Below are 22694 nucleotides of genomic sequence, written 5' to 3' on the forward strand. Positions count from 1 at the left end.
CGTGGGTATGGCGAATGCCCGGTGAACGTCATCTGCCAGCGTGTGTAGTGCCAACAGTAAAATTCGGAGGCGGTGGTGTTATGAAGCGGTCGTGTTTTTCATGGAGGGCTTTGCAGCCCTTGTTGTTTTGCGTGGTGCTATCACAGCACAGGCCTACATTGAAGTTTTAAGCACATTCTTGCTTCCCACTGTTGAAGAGCAATTCGGGGATGGAGAATGCATCTTTCAACACTATAGAGCACCTGTTCGTAATGCACGGCCTGTGGCGGAGTGATTACACGACAATAACATCCCTGTAATAGATTGGCATGCACAGAGTCCTGATCTGAATCCTTTGGGATGTTTTGGAACGCTGACTTCGCGCCAGGCCTCACCGGCCGACATCGATACCTCTCCCCAGTGCAGCACTCCGTGAAGAATGGGCTGCCATTCCCAATGAAACCTTCCAGCAGCTGATTGAACGTATGCCTGCGAGAGTGGAAGCTGTCATCAAGGCTAAGGGTGGGCCGACACCATATTGAATTTCAGGATTACCGATGGAGGGTGCCACGAACGTGTAAGTCATTTTCAGCCAGGTGTCCGGATACTTTCGATCCCATAGTGTATCTTGTTTGGCCCACTGAAGATATGCAGCATTATTTGCTGCTATGAGGAACAGTTCCAGTCGTCCATTGCATGCAATTCGTTTCAAAATGTACGCTCGGAAACTGGTTAATATGGACCTGCATGCGCTGAGAGTAGCAATTTACTTTGGATTTAAATCCGGCTGTCATTGACGAAGAGTGACACTCATCTCTGGTCCCTGATCTTTTTACGCCCACTTTTCTTACGCCGTGTTACACAGATATGAGCGGTACACCATTTGTTGTAGACAGGCAGAGCATTCCTCGTTGACATATTAACAAACTGATGTGGCTATGAGCACGTCCAAAAACGATAGCCACCCTCTGCCATTCTGTCACGTCTCTACGTCCACCCGTCTTACTGTGCTCATTTCATACAACGTACTGGCGGACACAGGTGCAACAAAAATGAACGGCAAAAATTGCAGGGCACATCCCTCACACGTAGACGAAGAAATTATGTTTTATCAACATGTCTGAAACACCTTCTTTCCATGTTACAATTCATTTTCTCCAACTCATTAATCATAGGAATCACACAAGAGTAGCACGTTACAATCATGGGCAGACGTCCATCCTCACGCAACTGTTGAAACAAGTCATCAACAAAGATCTTCTGTCAATGTTTAGGCCGGCATTGTTGCTGGCTTTTTGGTAGGGCCTAACTTTCTTCCACCCAGGCTCAACGGACAATGTTATCATAATTTCGTAGAGAATGTTCTACCCTATCTGTTAGCAGATGTGCCTGTAGCTGTGCGACAAAACGTGTATTTCATGCACGAAGGAGCACCTCTTCATGTTAGTGTCAATGTCCGTCGGCTTCTAAATAATAGATTCGGTGAGAGATGGATAGGCAGAGATGGACCAATTGCCTGGCCTCCACGTGATGAAGAACTGAAATCGCTGGACTTTAATCCGTAGGGACATTTGAAAGCTCTTGTGTACGGAACCCCAGTAAAAGATGTTGACAGTCTTCGTGCCCGTATTATGATGGAAGGCTGCGAAACCATACGCAATACTGCAGAGATACACCAGCGCATTCGAGATTTACTACGACGGCGGGTTGATGCATGTATCATTGATCACGGAGGGCATATTGAACATATTCTGTGAGAAAGAGTTGCATGTGGTATGCTGGTGTGATCTGTTGGCATGTGTTTCCGATAATTAATGAGTTAGACAAAATGAGTTGTAACATGAAAACAATGCGTTTACAGACCCCATGTCCATACAACGTAATTTCTACGTATGAGGGATGTGTCCTGCAATTTGTGCCGTACATTTTTGATACACCCTGCATACACTACTTCACTGGCATAAAATGCTTATTCTGAAATATGTAAAAAGTAATGAATAAACTGGGTTACTGCCAGCGATATTACATTAATTTACATTATTTACATTAATAAAGCATTTTTTTAGTTGAAGTTGTCTTGACAAATGTCGATGGTGTTAGGACAGCAACCAGCCACAAATTTACTTTCAGTTCCTTTATTCAAAGGGTACCGTTACCGGTTTCGAATCGTTGTGATTCATCCTCAGGCGGTTTACACGCTTTCTTTATGACATGTGGTGTGATTTTTACACATTAATTGTCCTAAAATATAAATAATACATAATTATAAACACACCACACACAGATGGTTACGTTACAGATTTTCGTTGCATGTGACTTACGTGAAAAGTCGGTTTGGAGTGTTTGTTTTCATAGCATTCGTCCAACAGATGTAAATGCATTCACACTGCATTCTTATTGTTGCACAAGTAAATTGTTCTCACTGAACACTTTAGATTTGTCACTGAGAAGATTTCTAACACGCAACGCATGTTTTGATGCATACAAAGAGCTTACAAATATGTGAGTACATTCGTACACGTACAATATTTTGACATACAGATATAAGTTAGACAAAGATAACAACGTAATACGCTCATTGAAGAACATCTAGTCAGCTATACTAGTTAATATTTCCTTTCACGCACTGCAGTGTGGTAACACTTGCTACTTTTGCATGGGACGCGTTTTCCGAAAGACGAAAACCGAATTTCAGAATCCGTTTTTCTCCTTCCTGTTTACTTGTTAGGGTCTGAAGCGGATTTGCTAGCTATGTTAAATATAGCATCTGGGAAACAGCTGTTCCAGTTTCTGATTTAGTCTGCACTTAAATATTGGAGTTAGACAGCTTTATGCTCAGTCTAATATGTGAGCTTCTCCTTCACTGCACTATATGTCACTCCATTCATAATAGCAGAATATTTTGAAAACAAGATGTAACATGACAACCGAAGCACATTGTACGTTTACGTGGGAGCGAAAATAGACTGTAGAAGCGGAAAATCGGTAGCTTGACAGGGGTTTCCAGAATCGATTTTGGAGTGTTTACATGACCAACCAGAAATGTTATTGGTAAATCAGGTTACGAAATCTGGTTTTGGAAGTGTATTTAAATATCGTAAATGTCACTGATTCTCGTTTCAATCGCAGCAATTAAAGCTGTCCTCGTAGGTTCGTGCCTAACCATACACTCGGAAATCGCCACATATTCGGAAATAAAAATCACAATGTTTGTGGCAAGGAAGAGCATGAAATTTATTGCTGCTCGTTTCACTCGCAAGAATTAAAGCTGTCCTCTTAGGTTCCTGCCTAACCATGCATTCGAATTTTCCAGCTACTGGGAAACGAAGAGCCGAATATTTGTCAAGAGGAAGGATATGAATTTTATTCCTGCTCGTCTCAGTTGCAGTAATTAAAGCTCTCCTCTTAAGTTCTTGCCATACCACACACTCGGAAATCACTAAATATTTATTTCATCCTTCGTTCTGTAATCAGTCAGAAATGTTAACAACATCGTTTGTATTACATTCACAAGAAAGTCCCATAACATGTTAAGAAGGCTAAGATGAAAAAAAATATTAACATATCGCAGGATGCGAACATACATCTTTCGACATTATCCATTACGCTAGCACTTGGTCATGTGATCCGAGTCTTCTGTCTTGGTTATTATTGTTTTTTCTTCAAGACTTATATCGTTGATGTGTTATTAACTAAATATAGTGTTAATAGTGACATGTTTGTGATACATTTTCAATGCACCGTTGCTTTGAAACGACATACTGCAAATTATAACATAAAACATCTAAATAAGCCGAAATGAATACGGCGCCCGCTGCATAGGTTGTCGATATTTCGTGTGGTGCCAAAATGACGTCACGTTTGCATAATGTCTTATGAGGTGAGTGTTACCCTGGTTGACGCTGAAAGTCTGCACTTGTAATATATGACAATAAATGACTAAGACAATCGAGAAAATTTCCATTTCTGAGTTCTGTTTCTTCATTCCTTATGTGTTATGGTTGTTCTTTGAAGGCGCTATAAATTTCAAATGGACTACAAGGAAGGCAGATTAATGGGTACTCTACAAGAAACTGAAATTTATTGCTCCTTCAAAGAATAACCACAAAACACACTCTGAATGAACAAACAGACCTGAGAAATAAAAATTTTCTCGGTTGCTATAGACATTTACTCCCGTATATCATAAGTACACACTTCTAGTGTCAACCTGTCATCATACATATAATCCATCGCAGTACATCAAATGAAATATTGACTAGTAGCACTCTTTGATAGATGCGTGTTACGTTGTAATATCTGCCTAACGTAAACCTCTTTTGTAAAAATCTTTAGCCATACGAATGTCAGACAACTACAAAATTGGTTGAGCATACCGTCATTCCCACTTTACGTTGTTCTCATTACATTGTATTGTGTTTTGTAGAAACATGAAAATGGCATAATGCATTAATTGTAATCTTAAAATAAAACACAAACAGCTGAAAGCATTATGTCTTCATTTTTAAAAAAATTGTGGAGTCCGACGATCCACATTGCAATAAACTAAAAAGAAATTATTGAAAGCCAGAATGAGATTTCCATGACAGGGGAAGTTAAGTACATATTGACACGTTAAAACACGGTAAACAATATTTCATGCATGCAAAACGTTCAGGGGACATGGTTGGGTAATACGTAGATCATTTTGTTTCTGTTATAAATCCCTAAATAATTTTCTCCAGTAGCAAGCACAATTTTTTTGTAATACATTGCCCTTTAGTAACTCTGATTTTAAATGCACAGCATTCCCTCACAGAAGTTAGAAAACCGGATGGTTTCCAAACTATTTCCGTTGCCCTGAATATTTTAAGTGAACAAATAAATAAATCTAAAACGGCGCGAGCGAGCAAAAGAAAGTAAAATGATGTATGAACAAATTATTAGTGGTACCTAGGAATTTCTTTGATGGTGACAGGGGAAGCGACTTGATGCCAGTAAGTTACCGTAAAGAGCTTTTAACTTTTCTATTTGGCAGCCAGCCTTGCTTAGGTTTAGTTCAGTGTTTGTATATATCACCATCGAGAAAGCGAGTGGAGCGATATGCGTAGGCAAGTTTGCCGTGCATGTGAAAATCGAGCTTACACAGTATCTGATTCAAGTCAATCGCCGATGCAATACACTGCAATTATGTGTGATGTCATTGCTCTCCAGTGACTAAGCAATTTGGTCCGTTCTTTGGGGACTGGAGCTGTCAACTACGAAAATGAAGTCTGAGACGAATAGGTCATGGGAAAGTCTTCCACATTTCCATTAGCTTTCTAACTACGTCGCCGCTCTCCTATTACCGACTCTGCTGATGTGAGATATTCTGATTTTCTCCCTCTGATTAGAGTTGACATCGTGACTCTAGTTTCATATCCACGATACGTAGGAAATCATTTTCCCTTCGCTCCTTTTGCGAGTAAATCAGGAAAAGGAATGACTATCCATGGTACGAAGTGCGCGCCGTCATGCAATGAACAGCGATATGGGAAGTCCATACGTAGATGTAAATTGCTATATTGTACACAAACAAATAATAACAAATACTAAAAGTACATACTGATGACATTGACATTATTATTCCAATTCCCTGATTATGTGCAAGATCTTAGAGAAGTTGTTGACTGAGGGCCGGGCCAAGAAATCCACTCCCAATTATTCCTACGGGTCACCCTTCTTATCTTACTATCATCTCGCTAAGGAACGGCTGAAAAAAAATGAAAAAGAGTCCGAACTTTCAGTAATGCTTCGCAGTTCACGCTTGAGTATGGAATGAAATGTGCCAAAAAATGAAATAAACTTATCAATACTATGTGTTTAAAGTGCATAGCGCTATAAAGTAAGTAGCAAAACACTCATACCGCTCATGAAAAAACATCAAAATCTGAAGAGTTTTTAAGAAATTGTACGTGGATACATCAGAACAGCTTTGTAAAACACTAGTGTAAAGCACTGATGAAACAGAAGCAACTGAATTTATAAATGGCTTCTAGGTATGAAAACACATTAGAGTGCAATAGCTTGGACTGACTGGTTGCACCAGGACGTAATTTTTCATGGTTTTTTTTTCGTGTAACGAAATTTCATGTTAAAGCAAAATTCTATGTGATCATAATGCTTCTTAGTGTATATGAAGTAATGCAATTACTGAGACTAAACATTAAATTTGAGTCCGCAAACGCTCATTGGTAGAGAAAATAATCGATTGGTCCTACGCGTTTACTATTACGAGCCACAGTTTATTTCCACTAAGCATCTCAGAGGTTTAAACCTCCATCATCATGTGGATTTATGTGACGCCATCTTTGCTTACTTCAGCGTTTACAAAGTGCGTGTGATGTAATCACAACGAGAAAAAGAGACAGTGCTACAGTTTACCCCAAAGTCTCACTCAAAACACATATCTTTGTCATTAATTCACATCAGTCCACCTGATGACGAAGATTTAAATCTGTGAAACGCATAGTGGAAATAAAATAATTGTTTTTGCTAAACGGTACACTTATAGTTTCAGTTGATACCAGCAACCTAGAATGTTCGCATTTAAAAATAAAATAATAGGATTGACAACATCTACTGTAACAAGCTTAACAAAAACTGTAAGCTTTCGACGTTGACAGTCGTGGTTAAAAAATTGGCACCTTAGGCAGAAATCAGTATAAATTTAAATAAAAAATTAAAAAAGGGAAGATTTCCCGCGCATAGCTTCAAGTGCAAGCACATAACTTATGCCCCATCATCCTCGTCAACGCCTGAAGATGCTTAAGATGCTGCTGATATAAATGACAGTTAAATAAGAGACTGCGCTTTAGTTATCTGTACCTGAAACGCAAAATAACGCAACAAACAATGTGAATGAGATCGTTCCTCCCAAGAATGTATTTTTCCTACAATCCAGGTAAATGGAATGAAAAATTCTAATACTGATATATGAAATAGCTCTTACAAATAGATACTGGACTAAGACGAAGTAAAATAAAGAGAAACCGTATTGACTGTATTACTTCTACAGTATTATAAACTTTACAGATGTTTCTACTCAACGATTACTGCTGTGGAAACGGGCTATCGATTTATAGGTTCATTACGCAGCTCTAAACATTATGTTCCCGAAAAATCTCTTACTTGATCGACTATGATAAAGAAATCTTTTCGTAGTGGCGTGCCCTTCGAAATACAAGCACCACTGATATTGCTTGTATATTTTCTATCGAAGTAGAAAATGAGATCTACTTCCGATTTTTTTATGACCTGTCGAATTTCAAATAGACGAAAAATACTTGGAGTAGCTTCACCCAGAAATCAAATGCCAAACTGGACATCCTGCAAACGTTTTTACTTTGATTTCCTGTGTCAGTGAAGAGAATTGCTAGATGACTCCATCACCTCAACTATTTATTCCTGCTTTGTTTTTGTCACGGCTCCAATGTTTTCAGTACAGATTTGAGTTTTAAATCGCAAAGAAATAGAATAAACGCACGCTCTGAATTTCGATATTGCAAGTCACAAAATCCACGTTTCTCTTTCTAAATGAGAAAAAAATAGTGTACAATACTATCTTCGAGTGCTATATTGTTACTCTTAATGCCTTTCCATTTGCAAGAGATCTAGAAATGTGTATAAAATTATATTTCTCTCTATCTAAAGAAATATAAATTGCAGAAAATGGACATAATTGAACATTAAATTCTTGTGATATTATTGAAATGTATTGTTTGCGATTAAAACACTCGTTCGGCGTCTTTGTTTTGTTATTTAAGTCTGAAATACAATCTGCAACTTATGTTATGTGCAAATTTGTTTAGTCCGGCAGTAACCTGATCATCAAAGTAACTTTTGGATGGAATATTTCACTTAACGCCAGGTAGACTCTAATAATTTTTTTAAGTTCATGTAGATTACAAAATACCTCTATTTTTAGTTATTCCATATTAAGTTCTGCCAAAGATAAACCGATTCTTGTTTTTATTATAAAATGTATTAAATATTAAAATACATTTTATACTATTGCTTGATGTAAAAATTCTTTGAAACCGATAAGAATTCGCAAAATGTATTACATATCGGGTTTTGTTGATGAAATGTGAATCTCAGAATCCAGCAATGAAGTTAATAATAACACGGAGTGAACGTCAGAAATGACACATAGCAATAAGCAATTACAAGGATAGCGTTCGAACTGTTAAACAATTCTGGTGTGTATCACTTGTAATTTCGGGAGGGAAAGCATTAACAAAGGGCAGTTTCAGTTAGAAAATTATCTTACCTTTTTGATGAAACATGTGTTGTTGATAATAACAAAACATATGTTCAGATGTCTTTCTGTTTCAGTACAAAAGAGTCTTTCTTTCGGATGGAAGGCATTGCGTTTCGATCTTCAGTAAACATTCACTTGTGTCCTTTTCTCAGACTGCACTCGACATCACTGGAAATTTGACTGTACTTATATAAATCTTTGACTCTATCTGTGTGTCTTCGATCTTTAATGTGATAATCTTTGTCAAAAATCATATAGCAGGAAAATCTATGGAGTGAGCGTTGAGACGTGTAGAAAAGGATTTTCCCCGTCAACATACTTCGGCAATAAATTCGCGTGACTTTGTGTTATTTACACGGAAGTACTTACTTAAAAAAAGTAACTTTTCCTCTTTTCACGTATTTCAGTTTGCATCTGTAGCACCAACAATTATTCACAATCGCTGTTACTAACAAAGGTATGTGTAAAAAACGGACAAATACGAGTAACATTAAAATTGCAGTCTTAGCGCATAACATAAACAAACAGCGTTATATTTAAGTAGCATAAAAATTGCTCTTTAATGTTGACTTCGTGCACGTTACATCAAGTTCACTCCATAGATACTCTTAATATTTGTCAGCAGTAAAGGAGAAAGATATTACAGACGTCGTACCAAACAGAAGAAGTTGCAAAAGAATAGCATTTTCAGTCGTAGTGTGTACAGTAGGTATAACACCCAATGTGGGCGGCAGCTGTAATCCTATAATACTTACTGTAAAAGGTATGTATCTTCCCCAAAATTTCAACACTACGCTAATTGAGATGAAATCGATGGTAAATCAGGATGCTTAAAAATATTTTTTTTCATATTATTTAATATGTCTAATGATTAATATTTCGAAATGCGACACTCTCCGTCCACCCGTGTAAGCCAGTGCGTATGAAAAGTCTTTGGCAAACAAAGATGATACTGACGGCCCATTCACGTGGTAAACGTTTATACAGCTGGTCCACAATAAGAAGTGCAGTTCGACTGTACTACGACACCTAAGCGCTTTAAAGAACGTAATAAGTCGCTTTAGGGAGAAATAAATAATCTTTATTGGAGAGGAACGAGTTTGACTTACTAGGTGATACCTTTATTGTCTAACAATTCCGCAAGAACATCTGACTGACTTTAATATTTTAGAATGAACTCTGAGCTTCACTTTTATGTAGTACTGAAGAAAGTCGTTTTACAAGCGATATTCAATGATTATTTTTTGTAGGTAAATGCAGAGGCAGAGATCATTTACAGTCTTGAGTAATCCTTATATATGTTTTTGAAATAATCAACACTTTTGGAAGATTGCCTTTGTGCATGTACATTCTCGATCATCACAAAACAGATAGGCCAGTCGGTAGCGCACTTGCCCGCGAAAGGAAAAAAGTTTCCAAGTTCGATTTCGGGTCCGGGACACAATTTGAATTTGGCAGGAAATTTTAAATCATCGCTCACTTCACTGCAGAGGTAAAATTCTTTCTGGAAAACTTAAAGTTTCCCAGCATCAAACTAGCCGTGGGAGATGTCTCTGTCATCCATACTACTTGCAAATAATGAATATATGCTTCCATATTTTACTTTCGTTCCCAGAGATAAAGATTATAGTAAGTATACTGTATAATACGCAGAGAACAGCGTATTACTGCAATGAAAAAAGCAATTCTAATATTTTATCGTTTTTCTGTTCAAAAATGAGATCCTGAGGAAACTCTAGGACTTAACGCAGTGTTTTAGCAAAAGATGTATCTTATAATTGTTCAATCCAGTTGTCAATCCGCGATAGAAAACGTTTGAGCGATGCATTATATATATTACACAAAAAATTAAATAGATAGCCGTAAATAATTATCACCCAAGTACTCTTCATCTTATGATGATTATTACGAGCTACTAATAATGTGAAGAAGCGCTTTGGTGATATGCTGATAAGATGTTCGAGAGGTGCTCATGAGAATATACCACTGACATGAAAAATGTGGTTCTGATATACCTGTCAGAAATTACCTTGTAACGAGCCTACGATTCGTACCGATAGATACACGCAGGGCACACTTGAAGCGAGCAAAGTTCAATTGTGAACTCACGGAGAATACGTTTCCAGTTTGTCTTTTTCGACTATGAGACAAATCTTAAATACCTTTTCCTGACTTTTGACATATTGGAGGCTTAAACCGTCATGTCAAAAGGGTCCCGACTCAATCTTCTAGAGACATATAAGTTTGTAATGTAGAGCCTGTTAAAGATAAAATTATTTTGTTCAGCCACACCTTTGGAATATGTCAACAAAGTTTATTGTCCATTTTATTTTCTTCTACGGTGCTGTAATTTGTATATAGTTCATTAGTTTAGTCGTGTATAGTTCATTATTTAATGTGTCACATATTTTATCTTAGTTAAATAATCTTACATAATACCACTTGTTTTATTGTTAAATCTAACATTAACATTTTTCATCTCTGTAAATGGAGATACAATGCAGACACACTAGTTTAAAACCGTTTATTCAACAAAATTTCATTGCACCACATACTTATCTTTGTACCTAGTGATGGCGGAACAGCTGAAGAACGGTTTGTGAAATAACTAGTAAATTTTGTAGAATGTTACATCAGTGTTGTGTGTGTTTTCATTCGTAATGTATAAAATATTCTATCAAGAACAGATGGAGCAATTAATCAATGCAATAAATACCAGAGTAGGTTGCAAAATTTTTAGATCTGGAGACAACATTGACTGTCTATATTAAATCAAATCTTATACCGAACTTCCTGACTAATGTCACATTTTGGCATGGTAATATACAAGCTGTACGGAAGCGCCAGGGGATGGTCTGAAAGTTCGACAGCAGTAAGGCATGTGGGCGGCGCGTAGTCTCGATGCGTTAATTACAAACATGACGCTAAATAAATACTTTATGAATAGGCGAAAAAGTCCAGAACATTGATGAATGCACATAGGAACGCCTACATCCTGTGAAATGTCGAAACGAATCTGCGTTAGAATAAATGAATTACGTAGTTACAGATCTGCATTATAGACAACAAAATATTTGTATAGCTATTTTTCTCTATCCTGTTAAGAGTAAATCAGTGCACCTGAGAGAACAATTGTCTCATATCCTCCGACTGTGATAAAAATCTACACCAATCCTTGGAAGAAGACAAAGATATGTTACCGTGCAAGACAAGTCACTGGCTAAATAAAACATTTTCTTTTCTCTGTTATGAAACCTACAATTTAGTTTAGTTTGCTAGACAAAGGAAACCTTTAAAATACTGAGCGGCATAGTGATGCCAAGCAATAGGTGAGTTACATAGCTTGATTTCCATTTAAATGTTTTTAATTGCCCTGTAGAGGAGGAGATTAGAGTTTAATGTGCCGTCGACAATGAGGTCATTAAAGGCGGAGCACAAGCTCGGATAAAGGAAGGATGGAGAAAGAAAGCGCCCGTGCCCTTCCGAAGGAAGGGTGATCAGGTTGGCTGAACGCGAGTTTGAAACGTCCTCCTCCCGAATGGGAGTCTAATATGCCAACCACTGCGCTACCCCTGTCGCTAATAGCCCTATAGATTTCAGTGTTAGGAAGTGTATTATTATACGGATGTTAAACGCGGACTGTTACCTAACAGTACAGACAAGAAGAGAATCGAAGATTTTGAAAAGTGATGCTGCAAAATACTGAAGATTAGATGGGGGACCGGATAACTAAGGAGAGGTGCTAAATCTAATGGAAAATAAAATAAATTCATGGCTCACCATGGCTAATAGAAGGGGTCAGCTGACAGGACACACTCGAGCCATCAAGGAATCGTTAATTCATTAATCTAGGGATGTGTTGGGGGTAAAAATTCAGAGGGATTATTTAGTTATTTATCCATTTATTTTATTTCGCAAGATCAGGATATTTTTAATTTGTAACTAGACGTTCTTAGTCATTTAATATTACAATTTTTGTAGTAAATAAGGAACTGGTAATAATGATAATATAAATTATAGGGTGCAGCAATCAGTCATCCTTTTTTCAGATTTTCTTACGTAAATCCAGATTTCGTTTAGAAGCTAGCCATTCTCAATGCACTATTTTCTATTCTCAATGCATGTAAGTCCCTGTTGTTCGGGCGTCAGTCACAGTTCTTTGAATACTCATTCGGAGTATTCAAAGAACTGTGACTGACGCCCGAACAACAGGGACTTACAAGCATTGAGAATAGAAAATAGTGCATTGAGAATGGCTAGCTACCTGCCAAAATCTGGATTTGCGTAATAAAATCTAAAAAACGGATGACTGATTGCTGCACTCTATAAGTCACATAACAGTCGCTGAGTGCACCCACTTTCCGAATGGAAGATAACCTGAATACTAACATACATATGGTAATGAATGTACGGAATTTAAGACATGACAATCTCACTTATATTGTGCTAAGCAGTTTCCTCATTAAGTACTTATTGAATGGCCACAGTAGTTACACTGATACAAAAAGGCAGGCACAGGACAGAAAGACGATGAGAGTTGCATCAAACCAGTCGCGCAGTGAAGGTCACAACAACGACATTTACATTCCTTCCAAGAGAATGGATGGCTGACAGCGGCCACATTGGTGATCTTCAACATTTGACTAAACTAATTATAAATAAACTGAGAAGAATAAGAACGATTGTTTTTAGCTTGATAAGATATCGATGAGCTTGATCTTGAAGCTGTAAGAATCATGGTCCTGTGGACTCCGGTAACATTTGCTAGGCAAGAGATTTCGATATAAATGAGATTGGAGAGCAAGTGACATGCGAAAGGATGTGGGCTAAGTATTTGGAAGGATCAGGAGACGGAATTTATGTGTCAGCAGCTGGATAGTATTGCAGCTATGCAAGGAAATGAGATTTGATTGGGAGAAGGAAGTTTATAGGCCCGGTAGATCACAGGCATAAGCTCATGGGAAAAAAGAAGAAGGAGTAAGGTAAAATTAACCTGGGTAAGGACATGAAGTGTGTGGAGCTAAGGATGGTTGGCCGTGAAAGCAGGTATGCTAGTAGGAGATTGATTGATGATTTGCTGCTCTCCGCGCCGTGATGGCGTCAGATTCTTCTTCATACACTGCACGAATTTCTATTGCTGACTGAAATCGAGTGGCTAATGAAGAGAACAAGGGGAAGCTACAGACTAGTAACCGACAGCTAAAAGAAAAACGGGTATATTCTCGTAAATACACTGAAATGTAAGGCAGTCTCGACACAAGTAGATGGTAATTACATCGTCCACGATTTCGGGCTACACAGGCGATATGCAGATTTGCTGTGGGCCAAGCCACAAGTACTTGAAAAGGCACAAAATACGAAGCAAGATAACGATAGCTATTCCAATCCCTAGAGAAAGTTTTGATGCAGCTTAACGAAGATGAACTGCAGGATTTGAATCACAAGTTATGATAAAGAGTCATGAATGGAAACACGTTGTGAGCACACGGACAGGAGAAGCACGACAAAGACTACCGAATTAACATTGATAAAACCCTGCAACTTATCTCTCGCTGTACAAGCCGAATATTTGCGTCTTAAAAGCGGTAGGCTTCACTAAGAGCGTTCTACCGCGAATGATTTCATAAATACTGAGCGTAGTGGTGCCTGGTTGCTTCCATGGCGATGGAAAAGAACACATGAAGCTCAGAGTGGCGGATGGTACAGCGCGACTGCTGGTCACGAAATAAAGCCTACAACCTAGTGCCACGAACTGAAACTATCAAGCACTGCAACGAACAGAGGCCGAGAGGGCGATTCACCGTACTTTAGTAAACTCGGGTCCTCGTGCAGTGTATGCTTCCCCCGAGAGCAGAAGATCTCTGCTGCCAACATGAGTGGGGTCAGGAATGCCCACGGTCGCTTGGGCTTTCAGCCGAAGGACAGAGGGCGGTGTCTCTCCGCGCAGCCGTCGCATTGGCGTGGATTTTTGAAGCCTACGGCCACTGGATCTTCTGCAGGTAACCTAGAAATTTCTCCATCCCCGTCATTTAGTAACATTACACTCAGGCAATCTATCCCAGGTTACACATGGCTTGAGAAAATTACTTTTAATGCATAATTAAGAAAATTTAATTAATCGTCTTTTTAATGAAAGGGCCTGCAGCTCAGTGCCTACTACCAATGAACTCGTAATTGTATTAGCAACCCGAATCGGTGATTGGAACAGCAATTTTAATTTTATTTTAGCCCTGTCTCGGTACAGAGACTGGGCTGGACCGCTATAGACTTCGACACGTGCTCTAAAGTTCTCTGGGTTACAAGTATCCTACTATTAAATCAAAGTCTGCCATTTGCTGTATCTACAACTATTTGATTGTTCCATTACAGACGCCCATGTATTGCTACTCTGCAACATTTGAGAATCATTGATTGTTTAGTCGAAGTCTACTAGATTTACACTTTTCATTGAGTATGCCACTTCATAATCCTCTACTAGGTAATTAAAATTAAAGTTAAACTTTCAGTACGCTGTAGAAAAAACACACTGGTCAGAATGACGTCAAATTGCAACGGCCGGCCGGTGTGGCAGTGCGGTTCTAGGCGCTTCAGTCTGGAACCGCGTGACCGCTACGGTCGCAGGTTCGAATCCTGCCTCGGGCATGGGTGTGTGCGATGTTCTTAGGTTAGTTAGTTTTAAGTAGTTCTAAGTTCTAGGGGACTGATGACCAAAGATGTTAAGTCCCATAGTGCTCAGAGCCATTTGAACCACTTTTTGAAATTGCAACGGAGTATTATCGGAGAAGAGAGAAATGTATGCAAGAAGAAAAAAATAGTGTGAAAAATGATCTATAGATCACATGTCGCTCTGCAGAAGTTACGGACGCTGAAGGGTCAAAATGGCTCTGAACACTATGGGACTTATCTTCTGAGGTCATCAGTCCCCTAGAACTTGGAACTACTTAAACTTAACCAACCTAAGGACATCACACACATCCATGCCCGAGGCAGGATTCGAACCTGCGACCGTAGCGGTCGCGCGGTTCCAGACTGTAGCGCCTAGAGCCGCTCGGCCACACAGGCCGGCAAATCAACCAGTATAACTTCATCCTGAACAGGTCACTGTGTGGTGCGAGTTTACAGCATCATTTATGATAGGCACATATTTTTTCGAAGAGACAGGTGCTTACCGTCATTGGTAAGCGTTATGAGTGTCTTTTGCGCAACCACGTCATTCCAGCTCTCCAACAGCGTGGATGTGATCATTTTTATGCAAGATGGCGCACCTCCGCACATTGCAAATCCAGTTAAGCAGCTGCTGAAGCGCCATTTCGGAAATGCTAGAATTATCAGCCGCCATTTCCCTAAAGCCTGGCCGTCTCGATCACCTGATCTTAATCCATGTGGGGTATCTGAAAGATGTTGTGTTCCGTGTCCCGACTGCAACCTTAGCTGTATCGAAGGCACGCATTGCGCAACACATTCTGAACGTGATCCCAGAAACACTTCGATCAGTTCTGGAACATACGGTTTCTCAATTTCAACTGGTTGCAGAAAACGGCGGACAGAATATTGAATATGTTTTGCGCCACTCACACGGAAATTAATAATCCGATTCGATTTTGATTGATGCTTTTTATGCGGTTTTTGGCCTCAAGACAATTAAAAACCGATTTTTCCCATTCGATGTGATATGAGCTTGCCGTGGTGGATGGGCTTACGTAACTAACAGTATCACTCCTGTACACCCATGCACACTGTGAAGTACATTTTGTTTAATGTCGAACGTACACCTTAGGCATGGTCGTATGATTATTTGTCATTTGTAGTCGACCATTATTAAATTATGATGCTTACAGCGGCATCAATTGCTACATTTTGTAACTATTTATTTTTCTTCTGCCATACGTTTTCCCCCTTCTCCGATAATATTCCGTGCAGTTTGATGTCATTCTGACCCGTGGTGTAATTTTTACAGCGGTTTGAAAGTTTAACTTTAATTATAATCACCCTGTATATCTAGCTATTTACCGATCCGGTCACCATACTGATTGTGACTTTATCACTTTTTCGGTGATAAAGATTTATACTGAATTGTGTTCATAACTAAAGAAAAAGTTCATCAGAGACGAAAAATATTAATAAAGCTGAGAATTTTAGCGAGTAGATACTCTGATACAGCGCAGAAAAGTAAGCCAACAACGTCTCATTGTAATCCTGAATCTAGATGTGCAAATGTATACCTCTTGAGACGGTGAAGTTCAGTAGGAAATTCAAATCATCTGAGAAGGAACTACGTGTGAGGTCGTAAATAAGCCACGCACTTTGAGTGACGTGTAAATTTCAAGAACTGTTTTGCTTTCAGTTCAAAGATAATCGAACCTGATTGTCTATTAACAAAGCTCTTGCCTTGAAACCGAGAGATTGCAGAATCGATATCCTGGCAAACCACGGAAATTTTCAGTCTGCTTGTGATCCAGCTTTCACCTCTCAACTATGTGAGGAGTCTCCAGAAATAACAAATGCTAAACTGTAGTTTTTCTTTCTCTGGTTGGATAATTTGAGTAGATTAGAGACGAAGTGTCGACCAGCAGATAGATTAGTACTCGGCCGTTAAGCCGCACCAAAAAATTAGTTGGAGGATATATTTGTAAGTATATATTGTGACATTTCTTTATTGCTGTAAGATTTTCCTTCTGATATGCCTTACCTTAACATGCTGTAACTCAAAATTAAAATTATAATTTTAAGCAACAACTTGAATAGACAGAGAATGAGCAAAATGACTATCCAATGCACCATTTGCGATTTCTATTGACATACTTGATTATAAAATGCTGCTCAACACGAGTCGCTACATTCTGAGGAAGCGAGGGGACGGCGGGATGTTTAAACGAAACGATTTCTGCATGTGATGCAAACATACAAAGTATAAGCTCCATCGCCGGCCGGAGTGGCCGAGTGGTTCTAAGCGCTACAGTCTGGAACCGCGCGACCGCTACGGTCGCAGGTTCGAATCCTGCCTCGGGCATGGATGTGTGTGATGTCCTTACGTTAGGTCGGTTTAAGTAGTTCTAAGTTCTAGGGGACTGATGACGTCAGAAGTTACGTCCCATAGTGCTCAGAGACATTTGTAGGTTCCATCTTTCACTTGAAACTGAAAAGTAAGAAATTTTCTTTGTCTCTCAACTCTAATATTTAATGCTTTTTAAGGTTGAACCAATCTGTAACCTTCAGATGCTTATTTTTTAATGAATGTTTCTTTATTTTCACATTCATTTGTGCGCTCGGCCTGCGTGATGAAGGTGATGTTTCTGTGTGATAATGTATATTCTCAAACTCAGCGCAGCGCAAATATATCTTCAGTACTGTTACACCGTCTTCTCTCAGTTTTCGATGCTTGATTACGCATGCGATACGCTGTTTGTGGTTTCTGCGTGCTGAACGTTTCCTCTAGGCTGCACTTTCACTGGGCTGTTGTTTTGGTGATATAATACTGTCGTCACAGGTTGCCGCAGCTTGGTGACTCTGGTTCGCAGATATTTGTAAACAAGAGAGTCGGAGAAAGTTCACGCCGGGCAAAGAGTTACCGCAAGCCAAAAGGTTCGTTGTGAAGTTGCACTGGATATCCATTTGTTCCCCTCACGTGACAGATTAATCAATTTTTCGCAGATTTTATCGATACCTAATCATTAGAGCTGCATCATGTTAGTATAGTGCTATAACGTTTCAAAGACGTGATCATAATGTTATCGAAACGGAGGATACTACAGAATCATTGTTACATGTTTGTAATACGCGAGCGTTTCTGACGCGGCTGAAAGCACCGATTCCGACTCTGTTTCTGTGTCTGTTCGAAGGGGCGACAGAGACGTGTTTTCGTGGAACGCTACTGAACTGAAGTAAATTTATTTCTGCTTTCGATTTCAAACTTTAATGACAGGTTGCAATGAAATGTGCAAGTTTCGATAAATGTTTACAGTTTTCTGTCTAATTTTACTGCCGCTGTCTGACCGGCTACATTCATCCCTGTGCAACGTGTAGCTTTGGGGTGATCTGATCCGTTCTGAATTGCATGCATACGCACTATCATTTTCACACGCTGGTGCACTGACCGTAGTTCAGTGCTTGCTCGTTGTATACAAGGTTTTTCACCTATGCCGTTCATATCAGGTACAAAAAAATGGCTCTGAGCACTATGGGACTTAACTGCTGTGGTCATGAGTCGCCTAGAACTTAGAACTACTTAAACCTAACTAACCTAAGGACATCACACACATCCATGCCCGAGGCAGGATTCGAACCTGCGACCGTAGCGGTCGCGCGGTTCCAAACTGTAGCGCCTAGAACCGCTCGGCCACTCCGGCCGGCCCATCTCAGGTACAAGATCGTGCTGAAAGGTGATGCCTCCGAGTTTCTATGTGAAGACTCTTAAAGCTTTTTAAGTAAAGCTAACGTTACGAACATCATGCATCTGTAATCTTCAGCCGCGCGGGATTAGACGAGCGGTCTTAGGCGCTGCAGTCATGGACTGTGCGGCTCGTCCCGGCGGAGGTTCGAATCCTCCCTCGGGCATGGGTGTGTGTGTTTGTCCTTAGGATAATTTAGGTTAAGTTGTGTGTAAGCTTAGGGACTGATGACCTTAGCAGTTGAGTCCCATAAGACTTCACACACATTTGAACATTTTTTGTAATCTTCATTCTACATATTTTCAGCCCTCTGCCGCTAGGTGGCTTCGAATTGTAGGTGTCGGAAGTTGAGTGGCTGTAGGAGGATACAAGGTGACCTAAACAAAATTTCTAGTTGGTATGATGAATGGCAACTGGCTCTATATGTTGAAAAATGTAAGTTAATGGTGATGAGTAGAAAACAAACTCGTAATGTTACGCTACAGCTTAGAATTATTTTGCTGGTCACAGTCAAAGTGGCGAAGTGATATGGAATGAAACATGTCAGGATTGTGGCAGGGAACCCGAATGATCGACTTTAGTTTATTGACAGAATAATGGGAATATATAGAGCAGCCAGAATATAGGGCACTAGTTTGACTCATCCTTCAGTATCGCTCGAGTGTCTGGGACTGTACCAGGTCGAATTAAAAGAAGGCGTTGAAGTAATTCAGAGGCGGTCTGCTAGATTTTTTACTGGTAGGTTGTAACAGCACACCAGTGCTACGGAGATGCTTCAGCAACTCAAATGAGAATCCCTGGACGGGAGGCAACGTGCTTTTCGAGGAACACTCCTGAGAAAATTTAGATAACCGGCGTATGAAGATGACTGCAGAACTATTCTACTGCCGCCAACATACATTTCGCATAAGGACCAGGAAGATAAGACACGAGGAATTAGGAGTGATCGTGAGGCATATAGACAATCGTTTTTCCTTCGCTCTATCTGAGAGTGGGACAGCAAAGGAATGACTAGCAGTGGTACGTGATACGCCCGCCACGCACAGTAGATTTAGATGTAGATATAGAAGGCCAAAATACTAAACATCTTTTTCTAAAACTGTTTCATTGAGGAATGTGGCACTGTGGCATCTCTTTTGAATCATCCCATAAAGTCAAAACGACAGATATCGAAATATGTGGCTATTGGATAGAAAAGCAACTGAAATCGCTCAACTAAGAAAGGCATCTGGACCTGACTGCACGCAAATATTAGCAGTGTACCGTAGGTCTCTGGAGGAATGAAACATTTGTAATGGTTGAAAAAAAGCACTAGCAGACCCGTTTCAAAGAAGGTCGTCGAACAGACGCACAACACTGTAGGCCTTTTTCTCTTACTTCAGTCTGTTGTAAAATGTTGGAACACATTTTATCTTCACGTAATATGACATTTCTGGAGGCCGAAAATCTTGTCTGTAGGACTCACATGGTTTCCGAAAACAGAGATCGTGTATAACACAGTTCGCTCTGTTCGTCTACGAAATCCAAAAAGGAATAGATACCGGCTCTCAGGTTGATGCCTTGTTCCTTGGCTGCTGGAAGGCACACCTGCCACACTGAGATTCATTGGAGAGCCCTCAGGAAGGGCAGTTCTGAAGATTAGGCTAATTGCAATGAACAATTTTTTTCTCCTTTCTTTTCTTTTGTTTCGTTTACTCTGTATATATGTCTTTGATGGTCTAGAATATTATTTTTTTTCTTTAGCATGAAATGTGCCTACATTTCGCTCTACTTACGTTGCTACATGAATTTTTTCTCGACTATGCAAAATTTCAGTATGTATCCATCATATAAAACTAAATGTAATATGCAGCACTGTTGTATGAAATGTGATACAAGAACCATTTCGATAGCTGCAGTCGAACATTGACAATTGTTGTGTGAAGTGGTGGCGTGTTTTGTGTAATCGTTCTAGACAGAAACTCACGAAAATTCATGGTCGCGTTCTTATGTTTCGGTCACGGTTTAAACTGAATTTCTGTGTGAACGATGTGAGATAAAATGTTAAACTTTGTGAATACTGCGAGCTTCGTGGAGTACTATAAGCAGCAGGTGGTTGGTTGGTTTATTTGGGGGAGGAGACCAAACATCGAGATCATCGGTCCCATTGGATTAGGGAAGGATGGAGAAGGAAGTCGTCCTTTCAAAGAAACATCCCAGTATTTACCTGAAGCGATTTAGGGAAATCACGAAAACTTAAAGCAGGATGCCCGGGCGCGGGTTTGAACCGCCGACCTCTCGAGTCCAGTGTGCTAACCACCGCTCCAGTTCGTTCGGTAAACAGCAGCCATAACGTATGCGTGAACGGACAGTGAATGGTGTTGTTACAACCGAACTGTTTACGCATGACTGAATTGCATGAATTAATATACTTTGAAATTATTATCTTGTTTGCAACTTAATGACTGTCGCGCACGTTAAAAGACTATATGTCGCCGTTGAAGTTTGGAAACTTTTTATTACGTGTGGTACTGTTTTCGCGAAATATGCGAATTTGCGATTATGATAGGTAATATTTGTAGTTTAGCGATCAGGAGAGTCAGTGTGTTTTTCATACAGTTTTAAAACTGTGTACGGGACGTTGATAACGGAATCACGAATGTAAGAGATATTAATGTCGTGCACGTGGGAAGCTGGTTGCATACAGTAACGATTACGTCCGACCAGCCTGCGACAGGAGGAATTATACGCAGCATAGTACTATCGCCAGGGGAAACATATCCTGAGCAAGAGAATGTATCCATGGTAATTTCACGACTGATGGAGTTATACCACGATTAGTTGACGTCGAAGTCACAACGCATGTACCACGCAAAGAGATGGAGCAGTGCATAGCACTCTCATCGTATAAAGACTCAAAACATTTCATATAGTTCAAGTTGTAATTTATTTTTCTTTTGTAACGAACTTTTCTCAGTATTTACTTTCCATAAAATGAATGCAGTTCTTGCAAGGAGTGTTGACTTTGTTGAACCACCATTAATAGTAGGCATTGCTATGTACTACCATCCCTTTCTCTTTTATTATATTGTAGATGTTGTTGCATATACTTTAACGTATGTTTTGTAGGGACGTGTTTTCATGAATATGCGCAGTGTTTTATCAGGTGCATTCACATATTTTGTTGCGGTTTTTCGTGCTAAATTATGGCGTTCGCGATTAGATTCTGTCCACTGACCAGTCATAGCAGAGCTGCTCGTTCGTTATAGGTGCAAAATACGCTATCTGAGGAAACTTCGGATTTGACAGCTGTTAGTTACGTAAACTGTGTTTATATTCGGTAGGACGTCATATTACCGCATACTCATGACCAAGTGAAGTTTATTTGGCTTTTACAGTTACAACTGAGCAAAGTTAAAGTCATTTCCTTAATTATTTACGGGATTTTTAGTCTGTTACGTTTTTATGGAGTTTGTTACCAAACTCTGATGTGATTATTTTAGCTAACTTTGGAAGTAGAACATGTTATTTTTCAGTTTAAATAATTAAAATTCACGGTCAAAACTAAACAGTGTAAAGCTGTTCAAATCGTTTTCATCACCTATAGGTAAACTTAGTGACAAGACTGAGTCACATTCTTCACGTATTACGCAAAGTAGTTCTCTGAGAACTGTTTTCTACTCACAATTCACCCACAAAGAAGGTATTTTACAATTCCCTCATTCGACCAAAACCTGAATTCCACTTGTCAATCTGGGATCCGTTCCAGATAAGATTGATAGGGGAAATAAAGAAGATCCAAAGGAAGGTAGCAGGTATAACTAGAGGCTCATTTAGTAAGCGGTAAAGCGTCACAATTTTCGAGAACGTTAGGTGGCTTGCGGAGTATAGAAGTAGATGTTTATTGACAATAACTGCAATCCATGAAGAAAAGCAGCATTTCTGGAAGTACACGCTCCTTTTCATTGTCTTAGTGACGAATCAAGTACTGAACATACCTTTGAAAAGACTATCTCATTAGTAGTATCCGGACACCCCTATGTTATACAGAATTAACCTGTAGCTGC

This window comes from Schistocerca piceifrons, chromosome 2 (genome assembly GCF_021461385.2).
Source record: "Schistocerca piceifrons isolate TAMUIC-IGC-003096 chromosome 2, iqSchPice1.1, whole genome shotgun sequence".
Lineage (NCBI taxonomy): Eukaryota > Metazoa > Arthropoda > Insecta > Orthoptera > Acrididae > Schistocerca > Schistocerca piceifrons.